Consider the following 14,838-nt stretch of genomic DNA (forward strand, 5'->3'; position numbering starts at 1 on the left):
CTTTATCAAATGTATCTTGGTAGCAAGATAAAATGTATTTCACTCCAGCAGAGCTATCCCAGAAAAGTAGATGACACAGACCTACATATAATGACTACATTTGGATTAGGAGCACTAATATCAGAAGAATTTTACTACAAGAAATTCAGGAAGACACAAGAGTCAAAATTTAAGTGGTTGCTAAAGAAACAAATTAGACTTATTTGTCTATAAGAAAAAAGGGAAATAATCTTAATTGAAATACAGATAACATGCCAAGACAAATTATAGACTTTAGAAATAAATGTGAAGTATGATATTAGCACAAATGAGCTAGGCCTTATTTATAAGAGCAATGTCAAAATAATTCTCAATGTTATGATGGGATAGTGACAAAGTAGCTCTGAAAACATATCTCCTGCCTTGAAATTCCTCCACACACTGAGACTCACAACCAGTTTCTGGCTCTTAGAAAGACCTAGAAAACCATATACATTGGTAAGTTACAGGGATCAAGGATGTACTGTGAAAGTGAGCAAAACCACACACACACACAAAAAAAAATCACAATTATACTGTGGAAGAAGGAAGATCTATGAAACGGTAGGAAGAGCAGATAACCCAGACATACATTAATTATTTGCATATGAACATAAATGAATTATCTTTTCATTGCTAGTCAAAAAGACAATTAAATACACTTAACAGTGAGATCAAAAAATAGTCTTTACTAATAAGATTTACTGAGATGTCTGCATCTTACTTTCATTAAACAGTACTTAAATCCAAGTCTATGAAAGAGAGCTTTAAGTTTCCATCATTCTATATTTACCTGTGGCAGCTATATTATCTGACTAATACTGATATTTCATGTTGGTGACTCAATGCTCAAAAGTGTCATTGTTTTGACAATGTTGTTGTTGTTGTTTTATAAATGCTGGACAATATTCAGGAAACTCAATGCACTATTCCTTTCACTCTAATAGTTTTGATTCACAATGTCTCAATATCTGTAAGTGTGAGGGAAGAAACTTCAATACGATATGTAAAATTATTTTCCAGACTCTCAAATAATTGTAAATGTTTCCCCCACCTGAATATTGATGGAATATTTGAGAGTCTTGCTTTGTGAGCCCCACTGTGCAAAGCTAACACATATCACAAAACATCTATTATCACTGTTCCCCTCTTACCCTATGTCTCAGTCACTGTCCTATTCCTGTGAAGAGACACCATGACCAAAGCAACCCTTATAAAGAACACATTTATATAGGGGCTTGCTAACATGGAAGGAAACATACAGGCATGGACCTGGAGCAGTAGCTGAGAGCTTTGCATCCTTCTTCACAGGCAGCAGACAGACAGAGATACTCCGTGTGGGGTTTTGCACTCTCAGTGACACTCCTCCTCCCATAAGGCCATATCTTCTAATCCTTCCCACAGTTCAACTAACTGGTGACTAATCATTCAGTGTATGGGTACCATTCTCATTCAACCACAATACCCTAATAATAGAATTATCCTGAATTTCCCATGGAACTAAAAACAAGCACATAATTTAAAAGCATTCCCAGTAAAGAATCAGTGGTTTCAATAACAGAGTTCAATGTAAGAGGTCCTTGCCATAGGACACCTTCAAGCATGTGCTAAAACACTTTGGCAGTTGATCAACTTTGGTTGTTCATCCTTTCCAAAGCTCAAAGTGAAATTTAGCTGCCACGGTAATGGAATAAAGAGGAAGCTTTAAGAGGCTCCACCAATCTGTGCTTGTGAACAGGTAAACATTACAACAGATCCTAGAGAAATTCAGGATATTGTAAGGGAATACTTTAAAAAACTTTACTCCATTAAGCTAGCAAATCTAAAAGAAATGGGTGAATTTCTGAATCAAAATTAACCAAGAACTCAGCAACTGAAACAGAGCCATAATAAATGAGAAGACTGAAATGGTAGTAAAAGTTTTTCCAGCTAGAAAAAGTCTAGTGCCAGATGGGTTCACAGCAGACTTTTACTAGGCTTTCAAAGATGGTCAATAGCCAGTCCTTCTTAAACAAAAGAAAGAGAGAGAGAGACAGAGAGAGAGACAGAGAGACAGAGAGAGAGGGAGGGAGGAAGGAAGGAAGGAAGGAAGGAAGGAAGGAAGGAAAGGAGGAAGGAAGGAAGGAAGGAAGGAAGGGAGGGAGGGAGGGAGGGAGGAAGGAAGGAAGGAAGGAAGGAAGGAAGGAAGGAAGGGAGGGAGGAAGGAAGAAAACTGTAGTCCAATATCCCTGATGAACATATACTCAAAAAATAATAAAATACTTGAAAACAGAATACAGGCATACATAAAAAAAAGATTATCCGCCACAAACAAGTTGGCTTTACCCTGGAAATACAAGGATGTTTCAACATACAGAAGTCCACAAAAGTAATGAACCACATAAATGGACTTAAAGACAAAAATCAAATGACCATCTCAATAGACTAAGAAAAAGAAAAAAAAAACCTTTGACAAAAATCCAACATCCCTTCATGCTAAACATTTGAGTGAATGTCACATTAGAGGGAATATACCCCAACACAATAAAAGCTGTGTATGTGAAATCCATAGCCAACATCAACCTAAACTGAGAATAGCTCGAAGCAATTCCACTTAAGTCAGGAATGAGACAAGGATGTCCATTATCCCTACTCCTTTTCAATATTCTGCCTAAAGTCCTAGGTGAAGGAATGGACAAGAAAAGGAAATTTGGAAAGGGATACAAATGGGGAAAGAAATCAAATTATCCCTATTTGCAGATGAAATGATATAATTTGCTAGATATCCCAAAATTCTACCACAAAACTTCCAGAAATGATGAACACATTTGACTATGTGGCAGGATACAGAATTAACTTTTACAAATTAATAGTTTATCTGTATATCAACAATAAATGTACAGAGAAAGATATCATGGACACTCCCATTTACAATAGCTTTAAAGAAGTAAATCAACCTCTAGTGAAGGAGGTGAAGGACATCTTCAGTGATAAACCTCTGAAGAAGCAACTTCAAAAATTAGCCTGTGGTTTTCTTCAAAGAAACAGCAAGAATTTTCAGAAAAATACTGTTGAGTTTGTAGCTCAACTTTGAGAGTAGTTTTACTTCATCCAGTTTCTGCACTGATTCATGAGGATGGGCTATAATTCTTTTTATTTAGGTTCTTTTAAAATTCTTTTTATCAGTACTTACACTTTGTAGATTATATGTTTCACAGTTCTTTTGTTAACAGTAGTTCCAAATATTTTACTGTTTTTAAGTATTTATTTTTTCCAACCAATTAGTTCATTTTTATTTATTTATTTATTTATTTATTTATTTATTTATTTATTTATTTATTTATTTATTTATTTATTATGTATACAGTGTTCTGCCTGCCTGCATGCTTGCAGGCCAGAAGAGGGCACCAGATCTCATTACAGATGGTTGTGAGCCACCATGTGGTTGCTGGGAATTGAACTCAGGACCTCTGGAAGAACAGCCAGTGCTCTTAATCGCTGAGCCATCTCTCCAGCCCCAGTTCATTTTTTACCCATTTCCCTTATGTTCCTTTAATGTATAAAATTATTCTACTAGCCTAGTTGCCCTTATTTATTTTCTTGAATTAAACCCATAACCTAATTCTTTTAGCTCTCTGTGTCTTCCTTCAAACCTATGTGTCTTTCACAATTTGATTCTTCAAAGCAAATATTTCCTGATTAATAATAGCCTAATACTCTACAAGGATTTGTACAACCAACACCACTCTGACATATGCATGGTCATGGTATAACTGGCCATTTACCCTGTCAGTGCTTATGGTCTCCAACATTTTATTTCTCATATTAAATTCTAGGCTCCTTTTAGTAGGATCAGTGCTTTCTATTTTACTGTCTTAAAAAACAAACAAACAAACAAACAAAAACCTCACAGAGTCCTTTCTCTATGCACAAGAAAATTCTTCAAAATTTATTTCCCATTTGGTTTTCCTTTTGTGATGAGACACAACTTACTGGAATGAGAAGAATATATTTTTGTCTTGAATCCTTGGTTTACCACTAGAATATTGCATGCTGGATGACTTTTCCATCTATAAAATCAAGGGGCCAATGTTTAATTTAATGAACTATAATAATAATTAAACATAAGCAAATAAAATGTAAGGCTACGGAAGAAATTTGGTAAGTTGTGGGAGCCCACAGAGGTTTCCTAGTGAGATCTGAGCTTGCTTTACCAGCAGGGCTGCATAAGAGTGTGATTGAACCATGAGCCTGGGTACCAGGTGTTTGGAAGGGTCTACATTTTGCTGTATCTAGCAAAGGGGGGGTCTTATGCTCCACCCCTTGGCATTGTCATAAAAAGCCTTTTGAATAAAGTTCTGGGCTGGTAGATAAGGATCCAGGCCCTCCCAAGGCTATCCTGTGTTTCTATCTGTTTCTCTCCCGTCTATATTTCTATCTAAATCTCTTATCCCTCACTCCTCAAGAGTACCCTGGGGTAAAAAGTGGGAGCGGGTCTCCCACAGTAAGTGGCATGTATATTCACTACCAAAAAACATAATATAATAATAATAAATAAGCTTTGTTGCTCCCAGAAGCCATAGGTTATTAAATGAAAAACCCAGCGCTGGTGGTAGATTACTTCCCTATGAGTTAGTCAGAGAATTCTCTGAGGCCACCCAAACAATATGATACTACAATCTATAGTCCACCAAAACTAGGTAGCAAAACCCCAAGATATCGAATGCCTTGGTTATAGGATATAGAGAAATCAAGCTGGAACTGTCCCAGAATCACCCTACCCTCCCTGCTGGCTAGTCATCAGCTTGTTAGTAGGCACTGGGCAGGCTGCTTTTCCTGCATAATCTTAACCAGCTGTGGATCCTTTATGAAAAAATACTAACTTGGTCAGGCAGGATGTGTCCACTGACACAATAGTGGCAACTCTGTTATGGTGGTAAACAATGGTTCCCTGACTTGGTTTGATGCTTGCACTGTAAGAAGAATTCACGTCCTGTACTGTCAACCCAATCAGTAACAGCCCATGACTGGAGAGGTTATAGGCCCCAGTGGGACAGCTGTTGTTTATGTGTTCATCAAATTACCTTCTGAACAACTATGTTTATTCCCACATAATAGTGTTGCTGTCAACCTTGGTCAGAGAAGATTGTATTTGCAGTTGGCAATAGAAACTGCAGAGACTCATAACTGGTCAAAGCACTAAGAATAAATGATGAGTGCTCAGCAAGAAAGAGAACACTAGGGCTGGAGAGATGGCTCAGTGATTGAGGACATTGGCGTGCTCCCAGAGGACCCATGTTCAATTCCCAGCACCCACATGGCATCTTACAACTGTCTGTAACTCCAGTCCCAGAGGCTCTGACACCCTAACACAGACATCCATGCAGGCAAAAAGAAAATCAATGCTCATAAAATAAAAATAAATAAATCATAAACAAACAAAACAAGAAAGAAAGAACAAAAGAATGGAAGGAAGGAAGGAAGGAAGGGAGGGAGGGAGGGAGGGAGGAAGGGAGGGAGGGAGATAGGGAGGGAGGGAGGAAGGAAGGAAGAAAGGAAGGAAGGAAGAAAACATCTCTACTACTCCATTTAATGCTCAGCAATACCATGGATGAAAAGACGGAAATAATGTAAGACAGAGCTAGAGGAATGTTGGTGGAGAGGTATAGAATGCTGCCTTCGGGGATGACATAACTGTCACATTCTTAAACTCATAGTAACTGTGATTACCTGTATAAGACCTGTACAATATTGGGTCTGTCAGTGCCTTGGCACAGAATGGGGAGGGTCTAATTGGGCACTATCTTTCCCTAAGGATTTAACACAGTTAGTGGCTGATGGTGTGGGAAAGATGTTCTTTTATATGGTGTAATTACTTATAAGGTGCCTAAATTCCTGTAAACACCCCCTCTTACTACTTAATGAAATTCATTAGTCACACATACACACACACACACACACACACACACACACACACACACACACACACACACACACACACAAAGAACTCTGTAGAAGGGAGAAGGAAGGTTATTTGGGAAGAAGTGTGGAATAAAGGCTCTGGTAGGGAAACAAAAGACAGTAAAGTGGGGAGTATGATTCAGACACATTATGTACTTGTTCGAAAATGTCACAATAAAACCTACTAATATATATGATTAATATAGTAAACTAAAATAAACATTTAAATTTAGTTTAGAAAATTTTTTTTAAGTAGAAAAAGGGCAGAGATAGTGAATCCCTGGAGCAATGAGCCTGGTCAGACTAGCTGGAAGTGCAAGCTTATTTCAGGATCTATTTTAATGTCACATCTAAGATCAAAATCATCTCCTTGGAAGTCTTCATAATTCATTTCAGAGATAATACACAACACTGGGTAAGAAGTGTGACATTTTTCACTCGCTCTAACCTAGTTTAGCCTTTAAAACCTCTGCATCTTAGGTTTAAACAGACAGATAATAGCACAAGACACAATATACAGGTCCACCTTCAGGGTATGTTATATCCATGACATGAAAAAATGTGCGGTGCTGAACCCTATTCTTTCTGAATCTTGACACCATCCTTTACTAGCAGTAAAGGGCTCAGCATCACACATTTCAGAGGATTCTGGTGCTGAAGTTTTCATATATGTTCGCTTTCTGACACAACACATTGCTGTCAATCAGCACATGGCTTCTGTTCTTATAATTCACACAAACTTAATGCCTTTTTCATCGGATCTAAGCACTTATCACATCGTAACAACATAAGGTTTGCATTTGGAATCAGAACAACAAAACCAGCATGAATTTATTTTTCTTTCTTTCCAGCTTCACAGGAAGAAGATTTCTTCTTACTGCCAGTTTAGTGACCTCAACATACATTTTCTTGCTTTATTAAATTAAGACCCTTCATCTTTCACGTTTAAACAAAAAGCACTTTTCATTTTCTCTTTGGCAGATCCAAATTGCCAGCATTCACTACTCTTTGCACTTTGGGACCATTATGAAGTAAACTATGGATTATCTGGGCACACACACTTAAAACAAGACAGTTGATTTGAAAATTGAGACAACCACTAAGTTTTGGTATTTTGGTATTTTGCTCAGACATAAAATGTGAACATTCTACAGAATGGTGATACATGTCCTCTGCAGGGCAGAGCTTGAGATTTCATCAAGCAACTCAGAATGGTATGCAATTTAAAACCCATGAATTTTTTTTATTTCTGAAATTTTCCATTTAGCATTTGCATGCCATGGTTGACCAGAGGTAACTGAAATCTCAGAAAGTAAAACCATAGCTATTTAATGTCAGTATTAAATGTCAAATACAGCAATGTTTGAAAAATTCTCCTCAAAACCACTGCTTCAGTTTGCATTGGAAGAAGCAACCTAAGGTACATTTATTGTTGGCAGTTTCATCTTGGTATTAGTCAGCCAGAACATATGCAAAAGGTTTTTTTTTATTACCCTATTTCTTTTCTTTTTCAACAAAGTACTGAGATAAAGAATTGTAGACATTTATTTTATTTTTTTTTTGTTGTTGTTGTAAGGACAAAATCTAACCAGAAAAGAATGGTAGGACTAAGTAAGAAGCAATACTGTGTTTTCCCAAGCTGCAGCACAGTGAGACAACAGGAACCATCTTCCAAAGGAGAAGGAAGCACAACATGCTAAAGAGAAGGCCAACAGATGTGTGGAACAAGTTAAAAAGTCACACATTCTTGCCCTTCTCTTCTGCCAGTTATGTTTTTTAAATCACCCCTCTGTGGGTGATGGACTAAATTCTAGTCTTCCCAGAGCTTTAAACATCCACCCAATCAAATCTGAAAGGTTATTTAACATGTACTAAGAAAATGACATGTATCGTGGAAGACTAGGCAGGAAGCAGAAACTAGAATAGAGATGTTGGTGCAGCAGATTGGCTCTGGATAACAAAAGAGCAGAAACAAGACGGGATACTGGAGGCTGCCCAAAGATTCACAACAGCAGGAATGGTCTACTGTTGTAGAGTATTATTATAAGGTGTGTTACTTGTATCTAAGTTGCATTTGTTTAACTCTGTGAAGTTTTGTTACTGTGCCTGTCTAAAACACCTGGTGGTCTAATAAAGAGCTGAACAGCCAATAGGGAGCCAGAGGAAAGATAGGCAGGGTTGGCCGCAGAGAGAATAAATAGGAGAAAACTGAGAAGAGGAAAAAGAAGAAAGAGCAAGAGAACAAGGAGAGGAGGAAGCAAGGGCCAGCCACCGAGCCAGCCATGGAGTCGGAGTAAAAGTAAGATATACAGAAGTAAGAAAAGGTAAAGGCCCGGAGGCAAAAGATAAATGGAATAATTTCAGAAAAGCTGGCTAGAAACAAACCAAGCTAAAGGCTGGGCATTTATAAGAAATAATAAGCCTCTGTAATTATTTGGGAGTTGGGTGGTGGGCTCCCACAGGAGTAAAGAGCCAAGGAGTAAAAAGCCATCAACAACAGTCTACGCATGCAAGGACAGTATCACCAGCACCAGAGGAAGCCATGGCTGAATTGCCTGCCAACAGTCAGTTTCATGATGTGCCAGAAAGCAGAGTGGTATCCTGCAGGGCTTGTCTCACTGTACCACTTCCTCCACAGTCACTAAAGTTGGCTGAACACAAACAGTACACCTTCAGAGAACAGGGCCCCTTAGCCCATCGCACAGGAAGAGAAGCAAAGGAAACGGATGTGTGAGGCAAAGAGTTCCAGAAGAGTCACATCAAGCAATTGCCTGTGAGAGTGTAGAAGGTGTGGGGGCAGGTGAGTGACAGGTGCTGGAGCAGGGAAGGAGGAATGAGTCTGGCCATTTCCATTTGGGTAGAGGACATTAACTAAACCCTTGAGATTTATTATTTTATTAAACCATCAAAAATCAGGACTGAAAAAGCTGTTGTTCCTCTTGAGTTTGTGTTTTACCCTAGATGTACCAGTACTAGTATAATTTTCATTTTAGGTGGACAGCAGGGAGAGGTCACAAATGTTACTGTCTTATCACAAACCTTTGGTATCCCAGTGTGTTGGATAGTTTTATATAAACTGGATACAAGCTAAAGTCATCTGAGAGGAGGAAACTTAGATTAAAAACATGCCTCCATAAGATGGGGCTTTAGGGCATTGTCTTTTCTTTCTTTTTCTTTTTTAAATTTATTTAAGAAAATTTTTCCATTTTACATACCAACCACAGATCCCCCTCTTGTCCCTTTTCCTACTCCCCCACAGCCTTTCCCCATCCCCTGGCCCACCCTACCTCCATCCCCTCCTTCAAAAGGGTAAGAACTCCCATGGGGAGTCAACTAAGTCTGATGCATTCAGTTGAGGCAAGACCAAGACTCTCCCCACTACATCAAGGCATCCCACCATAGGTAATGGGCTCCAAAACATAGAGCATTTTTTTAGTTAGTGATTGGTGCAGAGGGTGCAACCCATTGTGGATGGTACTATCAGTCACCAGCCAATGTTCTATAAGAAAACTGGCTGAGCAAACCATGGCCTCTGCATCCAGCTTTGCCTTCAGGTTTCAGCCCTGTTTGAGCCCTGTTCAGATCTGACTTTTCTTCAGTGATGGACTGTGATGTAGATGAATAGGACATGACTGCTCCTAGGTATGGTGGAGGAGAAGGTTTATTATAGATAAAAGAGAGAGCACAGCCAGAGTCAGGGACATCTGGAAGAGTCCAGAATAGACATGACCCTGAGCTGGGCCATGTGAGAAGGGGGAGGAAGAGGGGAGAGGAGATGCCAATCAAGAGGGGTGGCCTGGGCTAAGAGATTGTCGAAGAGAGTAAAGGGTAGACAAAAGGGCTAGGCAACCAAAATCGCTGGATTATATAGGGAAGGGCATCCTGCAGAAGAGCAGCCCAACCCCCAGGCTGGAGAAGTTTGGGGTGGGGGGAGACAGGGACTGAGGGAGAACCTGACAGCTAGATCCAAAAGCAAGTTGGAGAGGAACTTTTGAGTTATTTGGCTTATACTTCCACTGTTAGGTCTCAAACTTGGGACAAAAGACTGAGGTGCTTACTTACTACATCAAAGTGGACCTGGTCAGCAAACAAAGTTCATAAAAATACAAATAACAAAGTCAGATTTGCGGTTTAATTTTAAGGTCAGATTTTTAAAGTACAAATAAGTGGTTGTTTGAGATCTGTGCTGTGGATATCTGTGGACATGTCTATCACCACTGGCTATTACTGAGAGCCGGAAGTAAAACTGTGTTTTTCAAATATACATATAAATGAAGTAAGGAGAGAAATAATAGAGCCAAAGTTTGGCAGTATACATAAAAGATGGAGAAATAGTTGTCAGTAAACTTCCATGAGCCAATAAAAATGTAAAGACTAAGACAGGAAGAAAAGAAAGGAAACACATATGACCATTACACACATGAGAAGATGGTCACAGTTAAGGGAGTGAGTATTTAAGAGCATAAAAACAAAACGTCTTGTAAGGTCTTTTAAGGTAGGAAAACAAAAACTTAACTTGTCTATGTCAAAACTTACCGTGTAGTTCATGTGGCTGTACAGTCCTATGGGCTAGACCGGCCTGAGTAACATTTTCCTGGGAATACTCAAGGGAGACATTGGCAGTACTGGGTGCTCTAAAGTAGTCTTGGGGGGGGGGCAGGTGGGTAGAATAAGAGCTTTAAACTAACGACTAACAACTACTTATGATGACAAGTTGACAAAGAATTCACCCCACCTTCCATCTCGCTTGAGGGAAGACAGGTTGGTGGAACTGAGTCCCAGGACTTTAGACTGGCAAGCAATGACTGGCTTAAATGTGTTACGTAGCCAGCTGTCTTCATTTGCTTTCTATTGCCATGATAAAGCACTGACCAAAAAACAGCTTTAAGAGGAAAGGATTTGCTTTACTTTTGTCTCACATCTCGCGGTCCATCATCGAGGATAGCCAAGGCAGAAACCTAAGGCAGAAACTGAAGCAGAGGCATATAGGAGTGTGCTTACTGGCTTGATCCTCATGGCTCTCTCAGACTGCTTTCACAACCCTCTACCCAGGGATGGGGCTGCCCACATTAATCAGCAAAATACCCCACAGGACAGTCTGATGAAGGTGTTTTCTCAGTTGAGATTCCCTCTTCCCAGACGACTCTAGCTTATGTTGGGTTGACAAAAAACTAGCCATCACAGCAGGTTACCCTAAGCAAGATCAAATAACTCATCTCTAAGGAGCTCTGTGGGAGTCCAGCTCTGTCTTTGGGAAGCTAGCCTACAGGATATCTGTGGCATGCAAAAATGAGCAAGGGTATGGCACAATAGCTGTCTTTACACCACCAACAGGTGTTTTAAGTTCTATTGTTGCTTGGGTGCAAGAAGCTTGCTTACTATTCTCTTACAATGCTCTGAGGCAATTTCAAGACTCCAGTGAGAAATAGCTGCAATGTTTCCAATCTCCCCGTGATGGGTGATTGCAATTAAACCAAAATTCCAAAGCTGCAGCACACCACTGAACTCAATGGAGTATTAACTTGTACAGTGCCCAGTAGAAGCCAGTGATGACGTATGACCAGATAGATGTCCATAGGATCTTCCAGATGCCCTGCCATTGATTCATATATCAACTTTTCCTGTAGCCTTTTAGTAGAAGAATTTCAAGAGAGATAAATTACCCGGGAGTCCATTAGAAACTGAATTGACTTAAAGACAGTAAATAATTAGTATAATTCCTCCAAATACTAATATGCAAAGTTAAGTTTCATTCAAACTTTATTTGGTGTTCTCTTTCAACATACTGTGTCATATTCTGGAGGACTGATTCATATTACAAGTCTGTGTCTTGATGTGCTCCATGACAGCCATGACCTTCCACAGTAAAGCTCAGCATGTTGCAATTACGACAGAGCCTAAATAATGATTTTAGTCTCTTTTATACTTTGGTTTCCTGTGTATAAAATAATGGATGTTAGTAATCATTAGGTAAGTGAGACAGTGCTTATAAAGCATATAGCACTTTGTTCCCGATTAGTACATCAGGATCATTTTCATGACACAGAAAACTGAGGAAAAAGGAAAAAGGGGGAAACCCCTTCTCGGTGCTATTATTTGGATAATTTCCTGCACAGTTGCTTTGTTATAGTAACAAGAACGTTCTTTAAAAGCATTTTCATACAGTTTTTCAATGAACCAAGAAGATTTATATTGTTAATTTACATACACCGTGCCTCAAATGTGTGAAGAGTGATGCCAACACATCTGGAGAAATCTTTCAAGCCTCTACCCCTACATGAGGAGCTAGAGGCAATTAACAGATGCTGAAATAGAAAGAAATCATTCTTCTCTAGGGATGAGCCACCTTATAGGTTATCCAATCCAAAGTGATCACACCTAAACACATATACATATAAGCAACACTAAATAGACTCAGCAAGCCCTATTTATATATATATTTGTATGTTACATATGCATTATATATTTATATATAGTAATTAAAGATGAGTCAATAATCTGAGAGGGAATGGGGGTACAGGAGAAACTGGAGGGAAAAGAAGGAGGGGTGAAGATGATGTAAATAATAGTACTCATGTATGGATTTCTAAAAAGAAATAAAAATTTTAAGTAAAACCCAAAACAAAAACAAAACCTAGGGCAAAAGCGAGAACTTCGCCACTCATCTCAGGCCTTTTGTCATTGTTCCTAATGCATGCAAATGACGATCTGTTTTACTGAGAATCTGATTGCCTCATCTATTTGAAAAGTCAGCTTGTCCCTTTTATTGCTGTAGAATAAAATGGAACATGCATGTGACATTGCTAGCCAGTTCACAATTTCTGAGACCAGTGTTTCTCTGCAAGGCTTCCTTAAACTCTTAGTGAGAGGCACAGCCCCACTTTTCCTCTGCACTCATTCTGCACTTCTCGGGCATGTTTCTTCTCCTTTCCTCATGCGGGGAGAACAGCAGCTCCAAAGCAGTTCATGGAGCTCACACCCACATCACTGTCCATCTTCAGTTTCTGTGATTCAGACGAGGAAACCGATGGACTTAAAAGCACATATGTTGACAGGCTGGGTCTAGATGGGAATAAAGCAGCTGGTAACTCGTGCTTTGCCACTGTCCTCCTCCTCCCAACATTCCACATTCAGTCTTTTGGGAGGGACTAGACAGGCTATCTATTCCTTCCTCTGACTCCACGAAAACCTGGTCTCCAGCAAGGTTTACCTCCCCTACGTTCCCAGAGTCTCAACACAACAGATCACACCAACATGTACAATCATCCCTGTCCCACAAATTGTCCTTGATCCTGATCTATTTCTCTGCTTCATGTGTTAAGTGACTCTTTTTAAGAAGAGTTTTTAAATTAAGAGACATTTATAAGTCTTTCTTAACTTCTTGCACTGAAAGATGCAGCACACGGTCAGTGGTTTCCCAGCAAATGGGCATTTGCTATATTAAAAGCCTTTAAAGGTGTCAATGACGTACAGGCTACATGGATGACAGTAAATGGCGAAAGTCAACTCTCTTACACTCCTCTAACCTAGCATATACTTATCTATTTTTAACTGGTAAAATCCAGTGAGTACATAGATAACACAAATTGGACTTTTTTTAATTTTCATTTTTATTTCTTTTGGGAGGGGTTACAAGAGTGAGGGGGCAGACATGCAAGGACAGAGAAGAGAGTGTGATCTGGTTCATATGAAATTCCCCCAAAAAATCAATAAAAATATTATGTTGAAAAAGTTGTAAGTACTTGTGGTATACATACACACACACACACACACACACACACACACACACACACACTAAAATAGCTAAGTGAAGCTAAATCAATATGGATTAATACACATATGAAATTTTGTGGGAATATTTGAAAACTAAGTGATTTTAATTATGTTATATAGTAACTGTAGTCACCATAATGCACAATAGATGGAATGAACATATTTTTTTACTTTTTTATAAAGCAGAAATTTGTCTTTTGACCTATATTTCCCCAACTAGCTCCTTCCACCCCAGCCTTTGGTAATACCTATTTTACTCCCTGGCTTCTTTGTATTCACTTTGAATTTATTGTTACTATTGTCACTGTGTTTATGGGTGTGTGTGATGTGGCCAGGTGTGGAGGTCAGAGGTCTTTGTAGAGTCAGTTTTCTCAATTCACCTATATGTGGGTTCCAGGGGTCTAAATCAGACCCTAAAGTTTGGATTGTTGGTCAGCAAGAGTCTTTACTCATTGAACCATCTTTCTGGTCCTTAGCTTTTAAAAGTCTGCTAAACTGAAATGTTTAGAGTCCACATATGAATGAAGTTATGCAATATTTAACTTTCTGTGTCTGATGTATTTTTCTGGACATAATTTCCTCTTGCTTTGTTGATATTGTCATAAATGACTTACTTCTGCATACAGGTCAACTAATATTCCATTGCATATAGATGTACCTTTTTTGATATTTCTTCATCTGCTGATGGTCACTTAAGCTGATCCTGAGATTTTTCCTACTGAGAATAATGTGCAATAAACACAAGACTGCACATATCTCTTTGATGTACTGATAATGAATCCCTGGAATATCATTTGGATGTATATATAGTAGTGAGATTTCTAGATCACGTGCTATATCTGTCTTTGATTTCTGAATAACCTCTTTGTTGCCTTCTTTAGTGACTGTACTAATTTAATTTCCAACCAACAGTGGGTAAGAGGTCCCTTTCCCATCTCATATCTTCACCAGTATAGCAAGGACAATGACACTGTAGTAACATGCAATGTGATATCTCATATGGTTTTAATGTACATTTCTTCCATGCTTATTGAGGTTATCTCCTGTGTCTTCCTATCGGGAGTGGAAAACGCATGGAAGAAAATATATATAAAGCCATTGTGTCAT

At 38.9% G+C, this 14,838-nt stretch overlaps 1 long non-coding RNA gene across 4 annotated transcripts in view; it reads right to left on the bottom strand.

Annotated features, from left to right (window-relative positions):
* The window catches only part of LOC128110723 (uncharacterized), a 125,025-nt gene that overhangs the window by 35,479 nt on the left and 74,708 nt on the right, over positions 1 to 14,838 (bottom strand). Inside the window, exon 6 of one of the 4 annotated variants that reach the window (XR_008218300.1) lies at positions 3,913 to 4,067. The exons of the other annotated variants lie outside the window; for them this stretch is intronic. This is a non-coding gene — a long non-coding RNA (uncharacterized LOC128110723). Of the gene's footprint in view, positions 1 to 3,912; positions 4,068 to 14,838 lie in introns of those variants that run through there. 4 annotated transcript variants of the gene reach the window in all.

This window comes from Peromyscus californicus, unplaced genomic scaffold, assembly GCF_007827085.1.
Source record: "Peromyscus californicus insignis strain IS unplaced genomic scaffold, ASM782708v3 Scaffold_15__1_contigs__length_86483966, whole genome shotgun sequence".
NCBI lineage: Eukaryota > Metazoa > Chordata > Mammalia > Rodentia > Cricetidae > Peromyscus > Peromyscus californicus.